The sequence below is a fragment of the Pogoniulus pusillus genome, chromosome 17 (genome assembly GCF_015220805.1).
Source record: "Pogoniulus pusillus isolate bPogPus1 chromosome 17, bPogPus1.pri, whole genome shotgun sequence".
Classification (NCBI taxonomy): Eukaryota; Metazoa; Chordata; class Aves; order Piciformes; family Lybiidae; genus Pogoniulus; species Pogoniulus pusillus.
In genome coordinates, this window is record NC_087280.1 from 7,350,078 (window position 1) to 7,369,190 (window position 19,113).

The window sequence follows — 19,113 nt, forward strand, 5'->3', positions numbered from 1 at the left end:
GTTAACAATGTTGAGAAATTATAATAATAATGATAATAATAAACATGAACAACTCATTTTAGATTATATATAGCTCCCTGTAGTTCTGTGTAAAACATACATACACTACAGTTTATATTCTCTATTATCTTCAAATTTGAGGATATAAAGAAAGAAACAAATGAGAAAAGTCACCATAGAAAACCATGATAAAAAATAGCCTCTTAGAAGCAAATGGCTATTCTGTAGTTACTGAATCTTAATAGAAATCTTAGAACAGCTAAACAAACCCCAAGAATGAAAAAAAAAATCAAAAAGTCAAAAATTGCCATGAAGGATCTTTGCATCTACATGGAATCTGACTTGGTGCTACGAATCATAGAATCATAGAATCAACCAGGTTGGAAGAGACCTCGAAGATCATCCAGTTCAACCTATCCCCCAGCCCTAGCCAGTCAACTAGACCATGGCACTAAGTGCCTCATCCAGTCTTTTCTTGAAGACCTCCAGGGACGGTGCCTCCACCACCTCCCTGGGCAGCCCATTCCAATGCCAATCACTCTCTCTGTGAGGAACTTTCTCCTAACATCCAGCCTACACTTTGTCCAGCACAACTTGAGACTGTGTCCCCTTGTTCTACAGCTACCCCAGGCAAACAAAAGCACACCAAGCTGGACACAGAACTGTCACAGTGAACATTCAGATCTAGCTGATTGGAATGCAAAATAATTACATTGGTCAGCTTTTTCACCTTTGCTGTCGTGTGAAAGATTACTTTTTATAATCAAGAATAGCTACAGGTCTCAAATTTGCATCCAGACGAGCAAGTCCTGTCATAACTGGACTAAATGCACCTGATTTCATGTATGTTCCTTTACACACAAAATAACCACCATCGCCTAGCTGCAGTAGAAAGATCTGGCAGGACCAGGAAGACAACTTTGTTTATTATGCATCGTTACGAAATGTTCTCAGAGAAACCCACTTGAGTGAGCTTTCCAATATCGTGCATCACATCTCCTATTTTTAAGCCTTATGGGAGAATCTGTGTTATCGGCACAAAGGCATAAAAATCAGCTCCTGAAGCCCTTGACTGAATACAGTGCAGAGCCCTGCTGTAACGTTCAAAGTTTTTATGTTGAATTTGATCTGTGTTGCAGTGGAGCACCTCAAGCAACAGGGAAACCTAAGGTCACTAACTAGCAGGATCACATAGCTAGCATTCAGGAATGTGCTTCACGTAAGAATGGTATGGCAGACCCACAGAAAACGACATGCCGCCTGAGCAGGGTCTCTGTGTATGGACCCTTGGCGCAAGGTGGCCTGACTATGTGGCACAGCAGGGCTGGAGGCCTCCAGTAAACGTACCTGCCTACCGGTGCTCCTTTGAGGGGCTCCTGAAGGGTAGCCGTGGTACAGCGTTGCTGCATTCTGCAGACTGAGGATGCGGGAGTGGCGACCCGCGGTTGGCTCTCCTCAGTGTCCAGGGCTGAACAGGGTCCTCCATGGGCATGTGTGAGGCTGGCGCCGAGGTGGGCCTCCAACCGTGGGTATCTTTGAAAGAGCATAGGTTGGTCCTGTGGGCGAGTGGCTCCATATCACCACGCCACACACTTTTTGTGTCTTTTTGTCGAAACTCGGGGGCTTACGAACAAGACATCACCTCAGTGTCCCTCTGTGCGACAGCTCAGAGCGTTCTGCCATTGCCTCTTCCAACATCGCTGGGATCAGGCCAAGCAGGACCCTGCGAGAGGAGAGCGACGCCCGCGCTTCGGGGCACAAAGGCGGGCAGGCTGGGCCGAGGGCAACCCAGCGCTTGCGGGCAGTGGCCCCGGGCCGGCGGGCGGGCCGAAGCGACGCTGAGGAGAGGCTGCGGACTCGGGGCCGCCCCGCCGCGCCCCGCCGGCCTGGCCCCCCCGAGGCGCCGCGGAGGCCGGGCTATGCGCCATGCAGGTTCCCGGGCGACCGGCAGTATTCTCGTACGCAGCTTCCCGGGCCCGCTAGCCGTCTCGGTGTGTGGTGCTGAGGCAGGCACACAAAAGAGCGACTGCAGCTGCCCCTGTGTCCCCGCCGCGCCGCGGGGTGGGGACCGGCCCCGGCGCTGCCAGCAGGGGTAAGGAGCGGGGACACAGGGCGGGAGACTGGCGGCTCTCGGAGGTGGGGCAGCAGCATCCCTGCTGGTCTCCTCGGGGGAGCGGGAGCCCGCGAGGCCGGGCGGGCGCTGAGGGGGTGCCGCAGCCACCCCCGCCCCGAGCGAGCGTGGATGTTGCTCTCCTTGAGACCGGGACTTAGGGCTGCCCTCCCCAGGAGCACCTGCTCCCGCCTCATCCTCATCCTTCATCCCCTGGCAACCGAGCTACACGCATGGGGACGGGGCGCTGGGGTGCAGGGGGGGTGCTCCTGCGGCATGGCGTCGCCGCCGCCGCTGCTGTGGTCGCGGTCGGCGCCGCGGCCGCGGGGGGCTTCCGCACAGGGGGCTGCCGCACACCCACATGTCCCCTCTGGCGCGGAGCGGCTCTTCTCGCCGCTGTGGCGGGGAGGCGGCGGCGGGGGAGCTGGCGTAGGGGATCTGGCATCACCTCCCGCAGTCCGGCTGCCGGTGGGGAGCCGGTGCTGGGGACGTGGCATCGCCTCCCGGTGGGGACAGCGGGTGCGTCGCGCTGCCGGCTCACTCCCTCTCGGGACGGCTGCGGGCGCTCCGGCTCACCCCGCCATCCCGACCGCCTCACCTCAGCCGTGCCGTTACGTTCTCTTCTTGGTAATGCTGGAACCCACAGGGCAACCGAGGCACAAATGTCTGTGTTTTGAGGAAGAGCGGGAGGCTTGAGAGTCAATTTGTCTTAATAAAGTCCAAATAAATGGGAGAGGAGCCCTCTTGTAATGCAGCACCGCTGAGAGTTTGCGTTTGTTCCTGATTCCATGCCTCCAGTGTAGCAAATGGAACGGAGCGTTTGATCCTCTCTTTTCCCGTTCCTCTTCATCATGGGGTCTGGAGAGGGAAAGCCGCTCCATTAATACTTGTTTTTTTGTTGGGATACACAGCATCGAGACGTTGTAGCATGGTCTGTGTTAACAGTTTTTTGAATCTGCGGAGGGGTTTTGTATTGCCATAACAAAAGGGATGATGGGGGTGGGAGAGAGGAAGGGAATGCTGCTGCGTTTGGAGCTGCATGTTGGAAAGGCAAAGACCGGGACTTTGCCTCAACTAGCAGTCTGTGCTTTCCGATTTACTTTGCAGCCTTACTGCCGTTTTGATGGTTGTTGCATGCTAGGGAGGCCACGCAAAAAAAAAAATCAAACCACAGTGTTCATGGTACCGACTTCAGTATGTGTTGCAGATTTGCCTAAGACACTACTTGTGTTTTAGTTGTATTACTTGGTGAAGGCCACCCCCTAATCTCCCAGGAGAGACTGGGAAATCCGTTTGCAGAAAAGGTATTTAATGTGTTATGACTGATACCCAAGAATCTCTCATTACTTAACCAGCAGAATTGAAAACCAGGAGCAACTGCTATTGTTGTTGTGTGCAAGCAATAATAATTGCATATAAAGTAATTTTAGAAAGGAGGAATTTTAGTGTGATTCTTTGTTGCCACTAGTAAAAATACAGTATGTGCTGGTTATCTTGTATGTTGAAAAGCGTTGGACTGAGTTTTATGTTAAAGCACAAGATTGCAATGTATCACTGCATATCCTCCATATGGGACACACACGGGTGAAAGAGCTTTGCATTCCATATGTTACTCTACGAGTACTAAAGGGCTAAAGGAGAAGCCACATAATTTACCCCTTATCTGGGTTTGGAAATACCTAAAGCTATTTTTAAAAATGCAGTGTTGCCTCTAAGCAGCAATTGCATTATTGCTTCCCCTTGATCTTCTGATTATGATGGAAAAGTGCTCTTGAAAAGGCCATAGCTGCTCAGCATCTTTGGTCAAGGTCTTACAATTCTAAGGAAGAATCTCAAAATCACTTTTTAGGTACAGTTACTTGGTTAATGCTAGATCAAGTTGGAGACTGTACATGACTTGAAACAAGAGCTAGGTCTTTAAAAAGTGAACTTTGTGTAAGGCTTTGAAAATGAGAAACCACTTTTAGAGGCATACAAGAGGCATAATTGTATCATCTTTACAGCTGTTCTGGTAAGAAGATGTGCTAATAAATAATCTGTGGAAATATGGTTTAAACACCTTCTAGGTGAAATGTAGTGAGAAATGATCTGTTCTAGGCTACCAGCTCACAGGGAGAAGTACAGAAGGTCCTGGTTTTGTCTAGAGCTAAGTCTTCATTGCAGTCTTTGAACACCTCAGGTTTTAGGTGCTTTTGCAGATGTTTTGTATGCATTTCCCGTGTAATCATAAACAAGGCAGTTCTTTCATGCTTTAAGTCGTTCCAACAATAGAGGCTAGGGAATAGCCTTAGTAAGGCTGAGAGGTCCCGGTAAACAGCAAGCTGCAGGTGAACCAGCCTGTGGTGACAAAGATAGCCAGGAGCACCCTGGTCTACATGAATAATACAGACAGCAGATCAAAGGAAGTAACTGTCCCCCTCTGCTCATTATGCAGTATACCACATCTATAATACTGGTTCCCTCTGGTACAAGGAACTGGAGATCTTCAGAGGGCACCAAAGCAGTTGGAGGTGGAGACCAGACTCTGTAAGGAAAGACTGAGGCAGTGAGGCTTGCTTAGCCTTCAGAAGGTGAAGATTTGGGGGGACCAAACAGCAGTGTTCCAGTATTTATAAGGAGGTCTTCTGGGAAGCAGAGCCAGACTCATCACATTGGTATGAGACAGATAATGAGACATTAGGCATATGTTGAAATGAGAGATTCAGACTGTATATAAACAAAATATTTTGATCCACAAGGACGATCATACATGGGATCAGGTAAGCCAGAGAGAGGTTGTGTGATCTCCCTCCATTGAGAGACTAGATAATGCTCTGAGCAACCTGATAAGGTGTCACTGATGACCCTGGTTTGAGCAGAATTTTGGACAAAGAAACCTCCAACATTCTTTCCAACCTGAACTGTTCCATGATCCTGTTGACAGATGTATGTCTGTGCCTATACATATGTGATGCAAGAAGCATATATGTTTCCAGACATTAGAATTGTTTTAGAAAGAACTAGAGCTTTCATTCTAGTGCTAGTCTGTGCTTCTCAGAAGAGATGAAGTACAATTCTCAGTACCGATATATTGGCTTCCATTACCTGTGTAATAGTGCATTTCTATTAGTGCAAATGAATACTTCACTGTATGCCTCCCAAGGAAGACATACTTGCTTGAAATATTTTAATTTTAAGGTAGATAGAAACAAAAGGAAGAACATACTTCTTGAAGCAACAACCCTTCTATGTAGTATCTTGTGGCACTCTTGTGAGGCAGTTAGAGCCTTGCAGCATTAGTGCAAGAGACATAACGATAGTTCTTATACCTAGAAAAAATGAAGCACTGATGCAGTCAGTCACATGCATTTCACAAGCTAAAAGGAGGAGCTGAAAACAGAACCCAGAATTCAATCGTTTTTAGATACTCCACGAAACATGCAGTTGCTGAGTCAAATGTTCATTAAAGTGCTTCAGATACTTGGAAATGAGAGCATTAAATGTAAGATTTTTAGGGTTTTTTTTTTTTGACTCCCCAAGGACTCATTTTCCCTTGAAAGCTGTGTGAAAAGCAGCTCAAGAAAGCACTGTGTGCACCATGTGTTTCTTGAAGCGTTCATTGCATTTAGGCTTGTGCTGCCTGCAGGAGCTGAACATGCAACACTTAGGCTTTATCATGGCATCTATGAGAAAAGTTGGCTTTTGGTTCAATTCTCAGTTTTATCTGAACTTAAGTCTCGTCTGGGCTAATAATGCTGTTTTATAGAGTAAATAGCTTAACCATAAAAACACATATAGAATGAACTTTTTTTTCCCTACTGCTTGTAGGCAAATGCATTGTCATTTGAGTATATGACATTCCTTTCCTTTGTTGTTACATTGCTTGCTGTCTTCATTCACCTAATGCAGTAGAGGAAGGTGATGACTTGCACTTTGAGAGGAGTAAATTTGAGCAGAGCAGAGACCAATATGCAAAACTATGGAATTAATAAATACTTCCACCAAAGCAGAAGAGGGAGAACTAGAAGCTCTGTAGGCAGAGATGGCAAGGAACAAGTGTCATTGTTCTCAGAGTATAAGGTTGCCTGAAATACTGTTGGGAGATGCAAACTCTGAAGTATACTCATGTGTGAAGGGATCATTTTCTTTTGAAATAGAAGTAAATGGAAAGAAAAGTTGACAAAAAGGTATACAAAAGATCTTGGAATGAAGATGTGTATAATTTATAACTTGTGTGAAGCTTGGAGTCTAGATACTGAATTTCAGATAGCAGTATTTCTGCAGTGCAGACATCTGTTGATACCCACTTGGACTACCAGTGGAAGCACGGAGAATATCTTGGGATAATTGTCTGGTTTGAGCTGTTAAGATGATTATTCAGAAAATAAGCCTTCTAGTTATAGACTTAGTAATGAAGATTCAGCCACATATGAATAACTAGTTAGCAATTCATTGCTTGAAAGGCAGATTGAACATTTACATCCTATTACATCATTGAAGTATTTTCTGAACTTTGTTTTGTACAATGATGTTAGGAATATTTGTGAGCACGTCACCAGCTGGCACTGTTTCCAGATCTGTTTTTCTTTCACTTCCTGCAAGATCCCCTTACCAGGTGCACGTGTCAAATACAACCTTTGCAGAAGTTCTTGTCTCCACAAGTCACTTGTGGCCTAGCCTTGATCATTTCAAAGGGTGAGATAGGCTGGTTTCGTTCCCAAACTTCCTTCAGGAGAGAGGCTTGACCTTGCAAGTTTTTCTTTTAGGTCAACTCTCTGTGTGTAAAATGTTCACAGGATCTGATCCTTGAAGAATTTAGTGAAATTCTTTAACCTGAGTGCAGTGGCATAGCTAAGATTTTGTAATGTGGTCATAGCAGGCAAGTTACTTCTTACTGTTGTAAGTGGCAACATCTTAAAACCCCAACCAACTAACCAGCCAACATAATAGTTTTGTCATACTAAACATGAGTGGTGATGCTGTTTTGGTGGGATCTAGATACTTGACCACTGTAGTCCATTTGCCAGCTGATGTTGTCTGCTGTGGGAACGTAAGACTTTTGGGGTTCATTTCCATTTTTCCAGAAGGGTGTTTTTCTTGCAGTGATTGTGAAAGAATCATCTCAGCTTTCCAGTTGTTCTTTGGATTTGTTTTGAGTGACAGCCAAGTGATTATCTTAGCATGACACTGCAGAGTTCTCCAGGGGATTTAGTGAGATAGTAATTCCAGTAAAAACTGAACAGCAAATTCAGTTTAGAAGATAAACAGTGATGGAGAATTCATATTATTATGTATAGAGTTTAATCATTCCATCTCACTGTGTTAAGAGCCTGAGTCCACAGAAGACCTGAAGAAGTTGAGGTTTTAGGAATGACTTCAAAATGGTCTCCTGGGATTACTGTGTGGTCTGCTTCTTTGGATCATCAACTCAGTAAGGAAGCGTAGGAATAAATGTAGAAAACCTTGCATACTGAGGGTTCTAAGAGTTGATGTAAACCTTAGATACACTACAAACTAGCAACAAACAGCAGTGACAATATCACCTCAATTCTCCGTGAACATACTGTGCCTGTCTTTGGGAGAATTATGTATACATAATTCTTAAAGGCTTCTGGAAGGGACTCCTCAGGCACCCTGTCATGCAAAGTGACCCTGTAGCACCCAGAAACTCTCAGTTACAGGGAAGATTAAGTCATTACAGCATTTCACAGAATCACAAAATACACCTGGGTGGAAGAGACTTCAAAGATGATCCAGTCCAGCATTTGACTTTGTACTGAAGGCCAGCACTCAACTATGTCTCTAAGCACCAGGTACACACACCTCTTGAACTCCAGGGATGGTGACTGCACCACTGCCCTGAGCATACCATTCCAATGTTTGATAACCCTCTCTGTGAAGAACTATTTCCTAATATTCAGACTCAACCTCCCTTGGTGCAGATTGAAATAATTTCCTCTAATCCTGTCACGTGACACCAAGAAGAATCTGGTCCCCTCCTCCCTCCAACCTCCTTTCGGGTAGTTGTAAACAGCAAAGAGGTCTTACCTCAACCTCCTCTTCTCCAAACTGAACAACCCCAGCTCCCTCAGATGCTTCTCATAGGCCATGTGCTCCAGTCCCTTCATGAGCCTTGTTGCTCTTCTCTGGACGAGCTTCAGCACCACTGTGTCCTCCCTATAGTGAGTGGCCCAGAACTGAGCACAATATTTGAGATGTGGCGTCACCAGTGATGAGTACGGGGGGGATGATCACCTCCTTGTTCCTGCTGGCTACAGTGTTTTTAGTACAAGCCAGGATGCTACTGGCTTTCTTGGCAACCTGGGCACACTGCTGACTCATGTTCAGTTGACTGTCAAACAATACCCCCAGGTCCCTCTCTAAGTTGCAATTTTCCAACCACACATCCCCAAGTTTGCAACTTAGCAAGAGGTTGTTCTGACCCATGTGGAGGACCTGGCACTTGGCCTTGGTCCATTGGGCTAACCTGTCCAGATCCTGCTGTAAAGTTTCCCTGCCATCTAGTAGATTTACACAGCCACCTAGCTTGGTGTCATCTGCAAGTGTACTGAGGGACTTCATACCATAAAAAAGAAAGTACATAAAAGTCAGGTGGAATCAACTCTTGTCACAAAACATTCATGACAGGCCAGGCACTTTTGAATTGGTTGTGGTAATAAAATTTGCAGGAAGTTCATTTTCTGTGTAAGGAAGAGACATAAAGACCTGTAAGTGCTGACTTAACTTCAGGAGTTCTAAACTGATTAGAGAATGGATGTTACCATATTGGAAAGCAAGAGTACGTGGGAAAAAGGCAGAAAAAGAGGAGGAAGGGAAACAAGAGCACACTGGTATTGTTGGTGATAATGGTATGTCTGTATATGAAAATTCCCTGAGAGGGAAGAGAAAGTGACAGAAATTTTTGAAGCATAGGCTCCAAAAGAGTGGTTGTTTAGGAAGAAGCAGGGAGCCTGGATGAAATACAAGCTGCACCTCCAAAGTTAAGATGATACCTACTTCAGATTGTATGAAATGCAAGAGTATGAAGTCATCAAGGTGTTGACTGCATTAAACCAGGATGAACAACTACGAAGGAACAAAAAATTCAGGCTCTATGTCAGTCTTTTTTTTGGTGCTCAGTTATTCCAAAAACATTTAGACTAGTATTTTTTCCACCCTATGCAAGCTATAACACTGGATGAGAAGCTCAAGTTCCACAAGAACAGCCCCTATCTAAACAGTAATACAAGAACCTTCCGGAAAGAGTAGCCATGTTTGATGGTGTGTTCAGGTTCAGTGAAATAGCTGTTTGTTATTTGGGAGAAGGAATAACAAAGTAAATATGACACAGCTCCTCCACCAGTGTTTACTAACTTCATGCACTAGACAGAAACTAAGGTACTTGAGTGGACTTAGCTGCAATCCAGTGTTCCCTTCAAATTTTTAAGATTGTCTGATGAACTTTTTACTGGTTAGCCTTTCTTTCTAGCAAGTCTCAGAAGTGCCAGTTAATATTGCCTTTCCCTGCCCCAGCAAAATGGTAATACATTCCTGAGTGCTTGTTTACTGAAGCAGCTGAAGAGAATGAGCATTGCACAGGCCAGATTCTGTTGTGGAATGACATAGGTTCTTCATTTTTCCCCCTCCTATCACCAACAGTAAAATGACATCAAGCATTTGATGTGACTTTCTAGAAGTAGTTATCCCAGCTACCACAAAAATACAATTTCAGTGCAAAGGCAAGTGCACTCACCTGTCTCATATTAAAACAGATCTCAGAGCTGATTCTCCAGAAGCCAGGAGAGATGCCCTTTCAGCACATCAGGGAGAGAGTGCCTGGAGTTAGGATTGCTTGTCTTGTTCAGAAGCAAGGTTGTTTCAGAGCTGCTATACCCCTCCAATCCACATCAAATCACTCTCCTGGGAATGAAACCTTGTGTTAAACACTGTTACTAAGCATTTTTTTTTTTAATCTTTTTTTTTTCTCTATAGCTTATCTGACTATTTAGGAAGGCAATCCTGATTGCTACTAGGTTTCACAGGGTTGCTATGCTGTCTTGAGTTTCGCAGATCAGTACAACTACTAATGTGGTCATGAAGGCAGTTAACACAAAGAACACAAATCTTTCTACTCTTATAAACTGATCCAGTATGGGAAAGAAGCAAAGACTTGCTTCTGTTCCAGATTCTTACTATGCAGCATAGCATGTTGTTGCCATGCTACCAGAACTGCTTGCCTTGATATTTAAATTTACCCTTAATAGATTTGCATTTTAAAAGAATGAACTGTAAGAGTACATTAAAATATAAAATAAGAAGACATATGTCTTGTCACCAGTTTGTTCACATATTTTTTAACTCTATAGATTTATTTTTCTTTTGTAAATAACTCCTGCTGTGATAACAAATCATAGAATCATAGACTAGTTTGAGTAGGAAGGGACCTCCAAGATCATCTAGTTGCAGTCCCCCTGACATGGTCAAGGACACCTTTGACTAGACCAGGTTGCCCCTTCCAACCTGGTGTGAACATTTCTAGTGATGGAACATCCACAACTTCTCTGGACAGCATGTTCCAGTGCCTCACTGCTCTCAAGGAATTTATCCTTATATTTAATCTAAATCTGTCCTATTTCAGTTTGAAACTGTTGCCCAAAGTCTTATCACTACACTCCCTGATAAAGAGTCTCTCCCCACCTTTCCTGTAGATCTTTAGATACCAGACAGCTGCAGTAAGGTCTCCCCAGAGCCTTCTCTTCTCCAGGCCGAACAACCCCAACACTCATACACTTGTCTTCATGAGAGATGTTCACCAGCCTTCTGTTCATCTTTGTGGCCCTCCTCTGGACTTGATCAAGCAAGCTGGTGCTGGTGGCCTCAGAGATCAATGTGGTACCCCAGGCAGAGTCTCATCAGAGTCGAGTAGAGGGGGAGAATCACCTTCCTTGACCTGTTGAGATGGACCAATCAATGAAATATGCCAAGATTTTGTTTGATAGTGCAAATTTTTTTTTATCAAGAGAGAAATATAAATTATAGTTTCAATACTTAATGAAAATGTACATGTTACCTACCTTATTTAGTACTTTTTATCATCCTTCATAGTTTCTGTTTAGCTCTACAAAGGGAAATCAGAATATAGTGATGTTTTCTTGTTATTACTGAATTGTGGAGGAGAAAGGAATGTGGGGGTATATATATATATATATGTAAAATAAATTAAATGTCCTTTAAGAACAGACTCATGTTACTGGAAGACAATTCTTGATTAGAGATAAGACAGCTTTAAAAAGAAACTTACCCCTGTGATATTCTTAGTCAGTCAATCAGTGTGGCTTTAATTATGTAGAAGTATTTGACATATTATGGCCCAGGAGATAAGAGCTGCTGCATACCACATGATAGAAAGGAAAGGACTTCTGTTGATGTCTAGAAATTCCATGCTCAGTGATGCATCAGAGGCATCTCTGGAAATTTCCCTCTGTTCTTCCCTAAGTGAAAGACACAAAAGGTGTCTGTTGCAATACTTGCTGCTTTCAGTACGAGGAAAGAGACCACCTTTTATCACATCTATTCTACACCTAACTGCAGTGATAATGAATTGTCTCTACAGCATGTGTAGATATTTGCCCTCCATTTATTATTCAACTCATACACATAACTGGACACGTCAACTAGCAGGTGATCTAATTAGAAATAGAGATTTGAAGGAAAAAAATGTGCTGTTAATATTATAATTATGGATGAATAACCTCATATCAGTTTCTTTCCAGCATGAGATGTATACATTGGTACTGTAATTCTTTCATACTACCCTGCTATGTAAGGTTTAGGTGTTGAACTTCTTAGCAGAAAGTGTCAAAGTGAAGGAAATACATTTGCTGGCTGTTTTACAGATAAGGAGTCACTGAAATGACTTGCCCAGAATCATTTACCCTACTGTGTGACCTAAGCAGGAATCATATCTAGCCCTCCAGAATTGTTAGCTAAATGTTTATGCACTGTACCACCTTAACATGGTTCTTGCTTTGTATAGTAGCATTTAGGAGAATAACAAATGGTTAGCTATCTGCATTCTGTCATACAAACATCTTGGCACACATTTTGGCACAGTAATGATTTGCTTCACGAGAAATTACCTTGTACAAAACATAGTAAACAACCTTAGTGATCTGTTTGCTTCCTAAAGATTGAAATGATGGAAAACTGCATATTGAAGGGCAGGTGGTATTTATTACAATGCTACTAGTCCTTTGTAACACGGGAGGGTTGTTTTGGAGGTTTTAAATCACGATGTAGTAAAATCTCTGGCTTATTCTTGACCTAACATTTATTTAACTTAGAATTGGCAACACTTTCTAATGTTGGGAACCTTATGATATTTAATGATTTAGTTAAGGCTCCAGCTGTTGGGGTGTGAGAATTGCAGCTCTGAGTTTCTGCTCACACAGGCTCCAGGAATAAGAAACTGTGAATATGTACTTTCTGTGGACAATATGATACCTTTAAATAATGTTAGAATCTTGTGAATGGCAGTGCTGTATCAGTTTTAGTAGAAATGAGATCTTTAATATTAACCAACACCTATTTGAATTATATAAGCTTGAGTTACTGGTTTTCTTTCTGATCACATTTAACATTTTTCTAACCATTCTTAATAAATATAAACAAACCAAATGCCATCCAGAGTTCCTGAACCAACTGTTTAATAAATAAATAATATATGGTATTAAATTTTTTCAGCTATGTAATGATAAACCTAATTAAATTAACGTAGGAGTTAAGGTAATGCAGTAACCTACTATAACACTGGTAAATACCATGGCAAGATTGGGAAACATGAAGGCTGTGTACTCCTGCTCTAAATTTACCACCCTTTCCATGCCCTGGCACAATGAATCTTATCTTTTGACAGAATGAAGCCCATATTGCCTTTAAGATCTCTTGTCATTAGATGAATTTGTGACTCTAACTGGAGCTGACAACAGATGCCAAACCTAGCTGACTGGTTGACAGCTTGTAACTTGCTGGTCCCATCGACACAATAACTGTCATCTCCTCAGGCTGGATTGGTAGTAGTGCTTGCTCCTCCTCTCTTAGACCATGCTGTGAGGCCTGGAGGTTCCACAGTGTGGTTTCTCTTGCTGAGCTGCATGCCAGGCTCCTCATCACAGGATGCATGCTGGAGACTGCAGAGACATAGCATAAAGACATGTAACAGGGGAAATTTGAACAGTTGTTTCTTGAAAGTAAAGTTTGCAGTTTTCCATACATGTGAAACTGAGCTAAACAACATAGTAGCATCCTGAATAAAATGGAGGTCCTTGGAAAAAAAAATTGTAATGAAGCCAGTGAAGTGTGTAGAGCCATTTTGTGGTAGGCACTGACAAAGACAGCAGTAGGCTGGCACTGCTCTAATAAACTTGATGGCTTACTATGTTTTTACATTTACCTGAAAGAGGAGAAGAATATTGCAAGAGTGCAAAAATGTGGGACAGAGCCAATATAACCTTATATTATGGCAGAGATAAGGTGTGAAACATTAGACACAGCCAACAACACAAAGACCAAACATTTATTGAACATCTGAATAATAGATATGCCTATAATTATCAGTTAAAATAGCTTAAATGCACTTGACTGGAGTATTGTAACTTGGTTTTGCTATTTAGTTGAATTTTACTTGTAACCTTCCTGCTGGCTTAAATCGTGAAGGTAAAAATAATTACCTTTCTAAATGAACGTGTTAAGTGATTTGTCTATGTAAAGATGAATACCAGGTGAGGAAAAAAGTTCTCTACCATGAAGACTATAAAAGTATGGTTTTGCAGTTATTACACTATTTCTGTTGTTGTTCTTGGCCAATACTGTGCCAATGTGCGGGGTTTGAGTGTGTTTGGTTTTGTTTCTTAAACAAACTCACTAATGGCTGATTCAGTCATCTATCACCCGTAGACTTATAGATTTTTAAAGTCTTTGTGGTAGGAATGCCCTCAGAATACTGAACATAATGAAATCTTAGTTAATGGACTTTTCCACAACACACATAATTTAGGATTTATTTGCCCCAGGCTTACAGTTGTTACTGTAGCAAATATGAGATGAAGAATTAAGTGGAAAGGACATATTATGTGACTCTTCATGACTTGAATCTGATAGAGAGATACCAAAAGCACAGAAGCTGACTATAGCCTTGCAATGTTAGGCTGTGTATGACAGTACAAAGTTATATCCATCAGGGAAACCTTCCAAATGCCTGCCAGAATCTGTTGAGAAAGCCCAGGAAAAGTCTCTGCTCAGTGGTAGTTTGTAGTTGTTTTGCAACTGTGGGCAACTTCTTTTATTAAAGGCCTGTGGTTTATCTTTGTAGTTTAAGTGGCTAGAAGCTAACCTTTGAGTTGATCTGGGTGCAGCTCAACGATACTTAAAGATTTCAATTTTTCTACAAGCTACAAACATCCCTGCAGTACTCTGCACTCTGCTGCTGTACTCTGCAGCCCCAGAATGTCCAAGCAGCCCTAGCAGGACTACAGCTGTTGTCTCTTTATAATGCAGGAAATTGTAGTTATCAGTAAGAGGCTGCTGTGGTGTAGTTGTCCAGACCATCATAATTATTAAGCTTAGAAAGATGAAACCCAGTTGACTTAATGATAGAAGAGCAGGGATTTTTTTTTCAATTTGTTAAAGGAATTAGTCTACATTTGACTTTTCCAGGGAGCACAATTACATAGTTTGTAGTACTGTTTAAGGTACATATTCTGTCTGACAAAATACTTTGTGCCATATATATGTAACTGTAGAGAAAACATTAGTTATTGTAAACATGATGTCAAAATGTATACATCAGCTGATGCTCAGGACAGTAGAAGACAAAACAATCTATTTATGGTTGAATAAGTATTAACAAGACTCACGTTGCCATTTGCATTCATGCCTTATGTTCAACTATGTTTAGTGATGAGAGATGTAGACAAATTGACCTGGAAAATTTGTAGATAGATACAAAATATACTGACCCACAATGTACCAGTGTGATGTTTCATGTCAGATATTTCAGTGATCTGTCAACTGTTTCATTTTGAAAGGAAGCACACTAATTACTGAAAGTATTACCTAAGTGCATAGCTACATTTACTGAGACTCTAGGAAATGGATTGTTTATTTAAATACATTAAGGAAAACAGAATTATCCTATGACAAGTGAAAAAAAATGCAGGGGAAATTCATTTGTGTCTTCTGTATCTTTCTGTTATCTTCATTAATATTCCCCTAGTCCTTTGATAGAAAATATGACACCAGTAAGGTAATAGATCTGGGTCATGATGCTTCTTGTTTGTAGCATCTTTCATGCTGCTGCCCAGCTATAACCTTCCCTTGTACTGGGATGCAGCAGCCTTGCCCTGCAGGATTAATGCCTTTTATCTGACAGGTCTGTTACATATTTGTTCCCATGTGATACCATTATTTTACATGCTGCAGTGAGGCCAGCTGCAATCCAAAGCAAACCTCTTGTTTAGGCCAACTGTAGATGTAATTAACCCTGCTGACACTGCATCTTACTCAACCATAGGGCATGCTTACTAATGAGAATGGCTGATGCTGGTTTAATACTTTTTTTTGGAATATTGCAGGGTGGTGAAATTTTTTGCCTTCCTATTCTGAGCTGGAGAGTTGAGCAGGGAGAAATTTGATGGAATACAACAAGGACAAGTGTAGAGTCTTGCATTTGGGAATTTGGAACAACTCCATGGACCAGTGTAGATTGAGGACTGACCTGTTGGAGAGCAACACAGAGGAGAGAGGACCTGGAAGTCCTGGTGGATAGAAGCATGACCGTGAGCCAGTGGTATCCTCGGGTGGTTAATAGGTCAAGAGATGTTCTTCTTCCCCTCTACTCTGCCCTGGTGAGGCCACATCTGGAATATTGTGCCCACTTCTGGGCCCATCAGTTCAAGAAGGACAGGGACCTGCTTGAAAGAGTCCAGCGCAGAGCCACAAAAATGATTAAGGGAGTGGAACATCTTCCTCATAGGGAAAGGCTGAGGGAGCTGGGGCTCGTGAGCTTGGAGAAGAAGAGACTGAGGGATGGCCTCATTAATGTTTATAAATCTCTGAAGGGCAAGTATCAGGAGGATGGAGCCAGGTTCTTCTCAGTGATGTCCAGTGATAGAGCAAGAGGCAATGGATGCAAGCTGGAGCATAGCAGGTTCCAGAAGAACATAAGGAAACACTTTTTCACTGTGAGGGTGAAAAACCACTAGAACAGGCTGCCCAGAGAGGTTCTGGAGTCTTCTTCTCTGGAGGCATTCAAAACCCACCTGGACATGTTCCTCTGTGACCTACTCTAGCTGATCCTGCTCTGGAGAGGGGTTGGACTAGGTGATCTTTCAAGGTCCCTTCCAACTCCTAATGTTCTGTGATTCTGTAATTCTATCCTCACAACATACTGGTTACTGTGGATGATCCATCCATAGATGATTGAGGTTTTTAACAGCATTAAATAATGTGCTTAGATTTGCATTGGAAATTCTAGCATGGCAAGCCATTTTTTTCTTTACAACTAAATCAAGTAAATTCCACCAAGGTCTTTTGTACCTAACAACTCAATAGTGAAGAGCATTTTGGTCATCCTGTTTTTCCTCCTTTTTTTTTTTTTTTTCATTGAGCATAAGGGACAGATATTTTTGTAAGTTCACTGTCAGGTTTCACAGATGTAGGTTTAAGGAGATTATTTGTGCTTTAGGATTTAATATCTACCAACATGCTGTTCATTTGCCTGATACCACTAGGGACTAGTTCTTTCATTTACAATTTCTAAGTCCTTATTGTCAGACATTCAGGTTTTCAGATAACTGAATGTTTGGAACATCCTGCAGTTACTAATATAATGAATTTTATCTCAAACAAATGAGTAGTGTTTAATCAACTAACATTATATGTGCTTTATATGTGATGGGTCCAAGTTGGTTGTTTTTTAAACAGAACAGATGTTGCTAACCTTGGGAGCCCTCACTTAGTTTCATATCTGTTTGATGAAGAATGCTGGGTTTTTGTGCCCTCTAATGATAGAGCGATTAGCCTTTCAGAAGGACATGATCTGAAGCTCACAAGCACACATCTAATGGTTCTTCCTTCCAAAACTTTGCATCTGGAATAAAGAATTCAAACTTGTGTTCTGTGTGCCTGATGAGACCCTCAAGCCTTGGCGAAGGTTGTAAAAACAAAGATGTGTCAGAGTCTTACATCAAAGCCTTATGATACCTATGACAAGTGCCTGTAAATGGGTGGCAGTAGTTTACAAGGTCTTACACTCCATGCAGACAAGGTATTCATATTGTTGTAGGCTCAGCTCCATACAACATGATTTGGTATAGAAGTACTTTATTCCCTGTGGTAGTCCAGATGTAAGGTGTCAGCTGGTGAGATTCTACCACTTACTTTTCAAGCAGTATTCTTCAGTTGCATAGGTAGGTCTAGCAGTCAGTGCACTTTGCTGGTTTCTCATGCCTTCATTCACTGCTAGGGTTCTCATTGGCACATCTATTCCCTATCAGATTGTACCAGAAACAGAACTGTCAGGACCGGGAGCTCTGTGAGACATGCTGTGCAGTAAGTGATAACCTTCTTATAAAGCAGGATGCCTGAGACATTAAAATGCAAGAACAGAAGGTGAAATCAAAATACAAGTCTTGCTGGAAATGTCCAAGTTAGCTAAATCCTGATGCTGCTTTTATCACTAAAGCTTGAAATTATTTTATGTATGCTGCAGTGATTGATTTCAGGATAGGAACTAAAAAAAAATCCTATGAGAGAAAGCTTCATGAAATTAATAATAATACTATGTTTGAAAATAGCCCTGTTTCTTTCCAAGTGGCTTTCATCCTATTCTTGGCAAGCATTTTCTTATGCTGTATTTCTTGTGCTCTGAAAGACATTCTGGATTGCTGATAGCCTCAAAACTCAAGCAGTTTGTAGTCAAATGACCAGATGCTTTGATTGGGTCATTCTGGGCTTGGAATACTGTGAGCTACCAAAATGCAGTCTGGCATTTTGTAGAGAGCCTGCAGTCCTCCACTGTGGTCTTACCAAGAGCTCATGCTGCATTCACTTTTCTTTGGACTATGAAAAACTGACAGAGGACAGAATTTCTCCTTTCAAGTTCTATTATGTTTTCAGTGCTACTGAATCCTTCTCTCTGTATTAAAAACCTGGACTTTCTCTGCCTTCTCTGACATTCAAAGACTAGAAAAAGGCAGAGAAATCAGAAGACTATGAAAGAAGCAAATTGTTGTATATAATTTCTGCACCTGTGCAGAGGTCATTTTCCTGCACTAGAAAGCTGAAAGATGCTTCAAGATGAATCCTGCAGTGTATAAGGAATGGAAAACAGGCAAGGCCAGCAGCAGAACCCCTTGGTCCATCTGCTGTACTCACACATGCACTGGGAAGCTTGAGTAGGTACTGCAGAACAGCTAAAGGAAAAAAAAATCACTTCTAGAACTGGAAAATTTCCCCATTACACAACACACATACAGTGCAATACTTGGAGAACATAATTTGACCTTGAAAAAGCATTTTTCACAAATCTCCAGAACATATTAACCCCTTGCATGGAAAAGTTCTTGATTTTGTGCACTTTAAAAAATAAGTCATTCATTCATGTGATGCCTGACTTTAATTTTCTTATATATCTCAGTGATGCTTGTTAAAATGGCTGATCCAAGTACCTCCAGCTTTATATAGTTGCAACCTATCCTGACAATTTACTCTGTTTTGTTTCATAGTTGTACAAAATCTGAATGAGATCTGTTCATGAGGTGTCTTGTATTACATACACAAGTACCCCTAGGGCATTGTATAAATTAATATTCCATCCATGAATGCAGCTAGTAGTTAATTTATCATTTGGCAGTGAGAAACAGGAGACTGGATTACTGATTAATTGTAATCAAGCTGAACAGAATGCTCACGTGTGTATTCTAAGGCAGAGTATTTATGTACCAGTGACAGCCTTTTGCAATCTG

General features: G+C 42.1%; 1 protein-coding gene across 2 annotated transcripts in view; it reads left to right on the forward strand.

Annotated features, from left to right (window-relative positions):
- Positions 1-1,728: 1,728 nt before the first annotated feature.
- Positions 1,729-19,113, forward strand: part of APBA2 (amyloid beta precursor protein binding family A member 2) — a 77,778-nt gene continuing 60,393 nt past the window's right edge. The window contains exon 1 of one of the 2 annotated variants that reach the window (XM_064157467.1): positions 1,729-2,092. The gene's annotated coding sequence lies outside the window, so the exon portion shown is untranslated. The remainder of the gene's footprint in view (positions 2,093-19,113) is intronic. The other variant, XM_064157466.1, reaches the window with a different exon arrangement.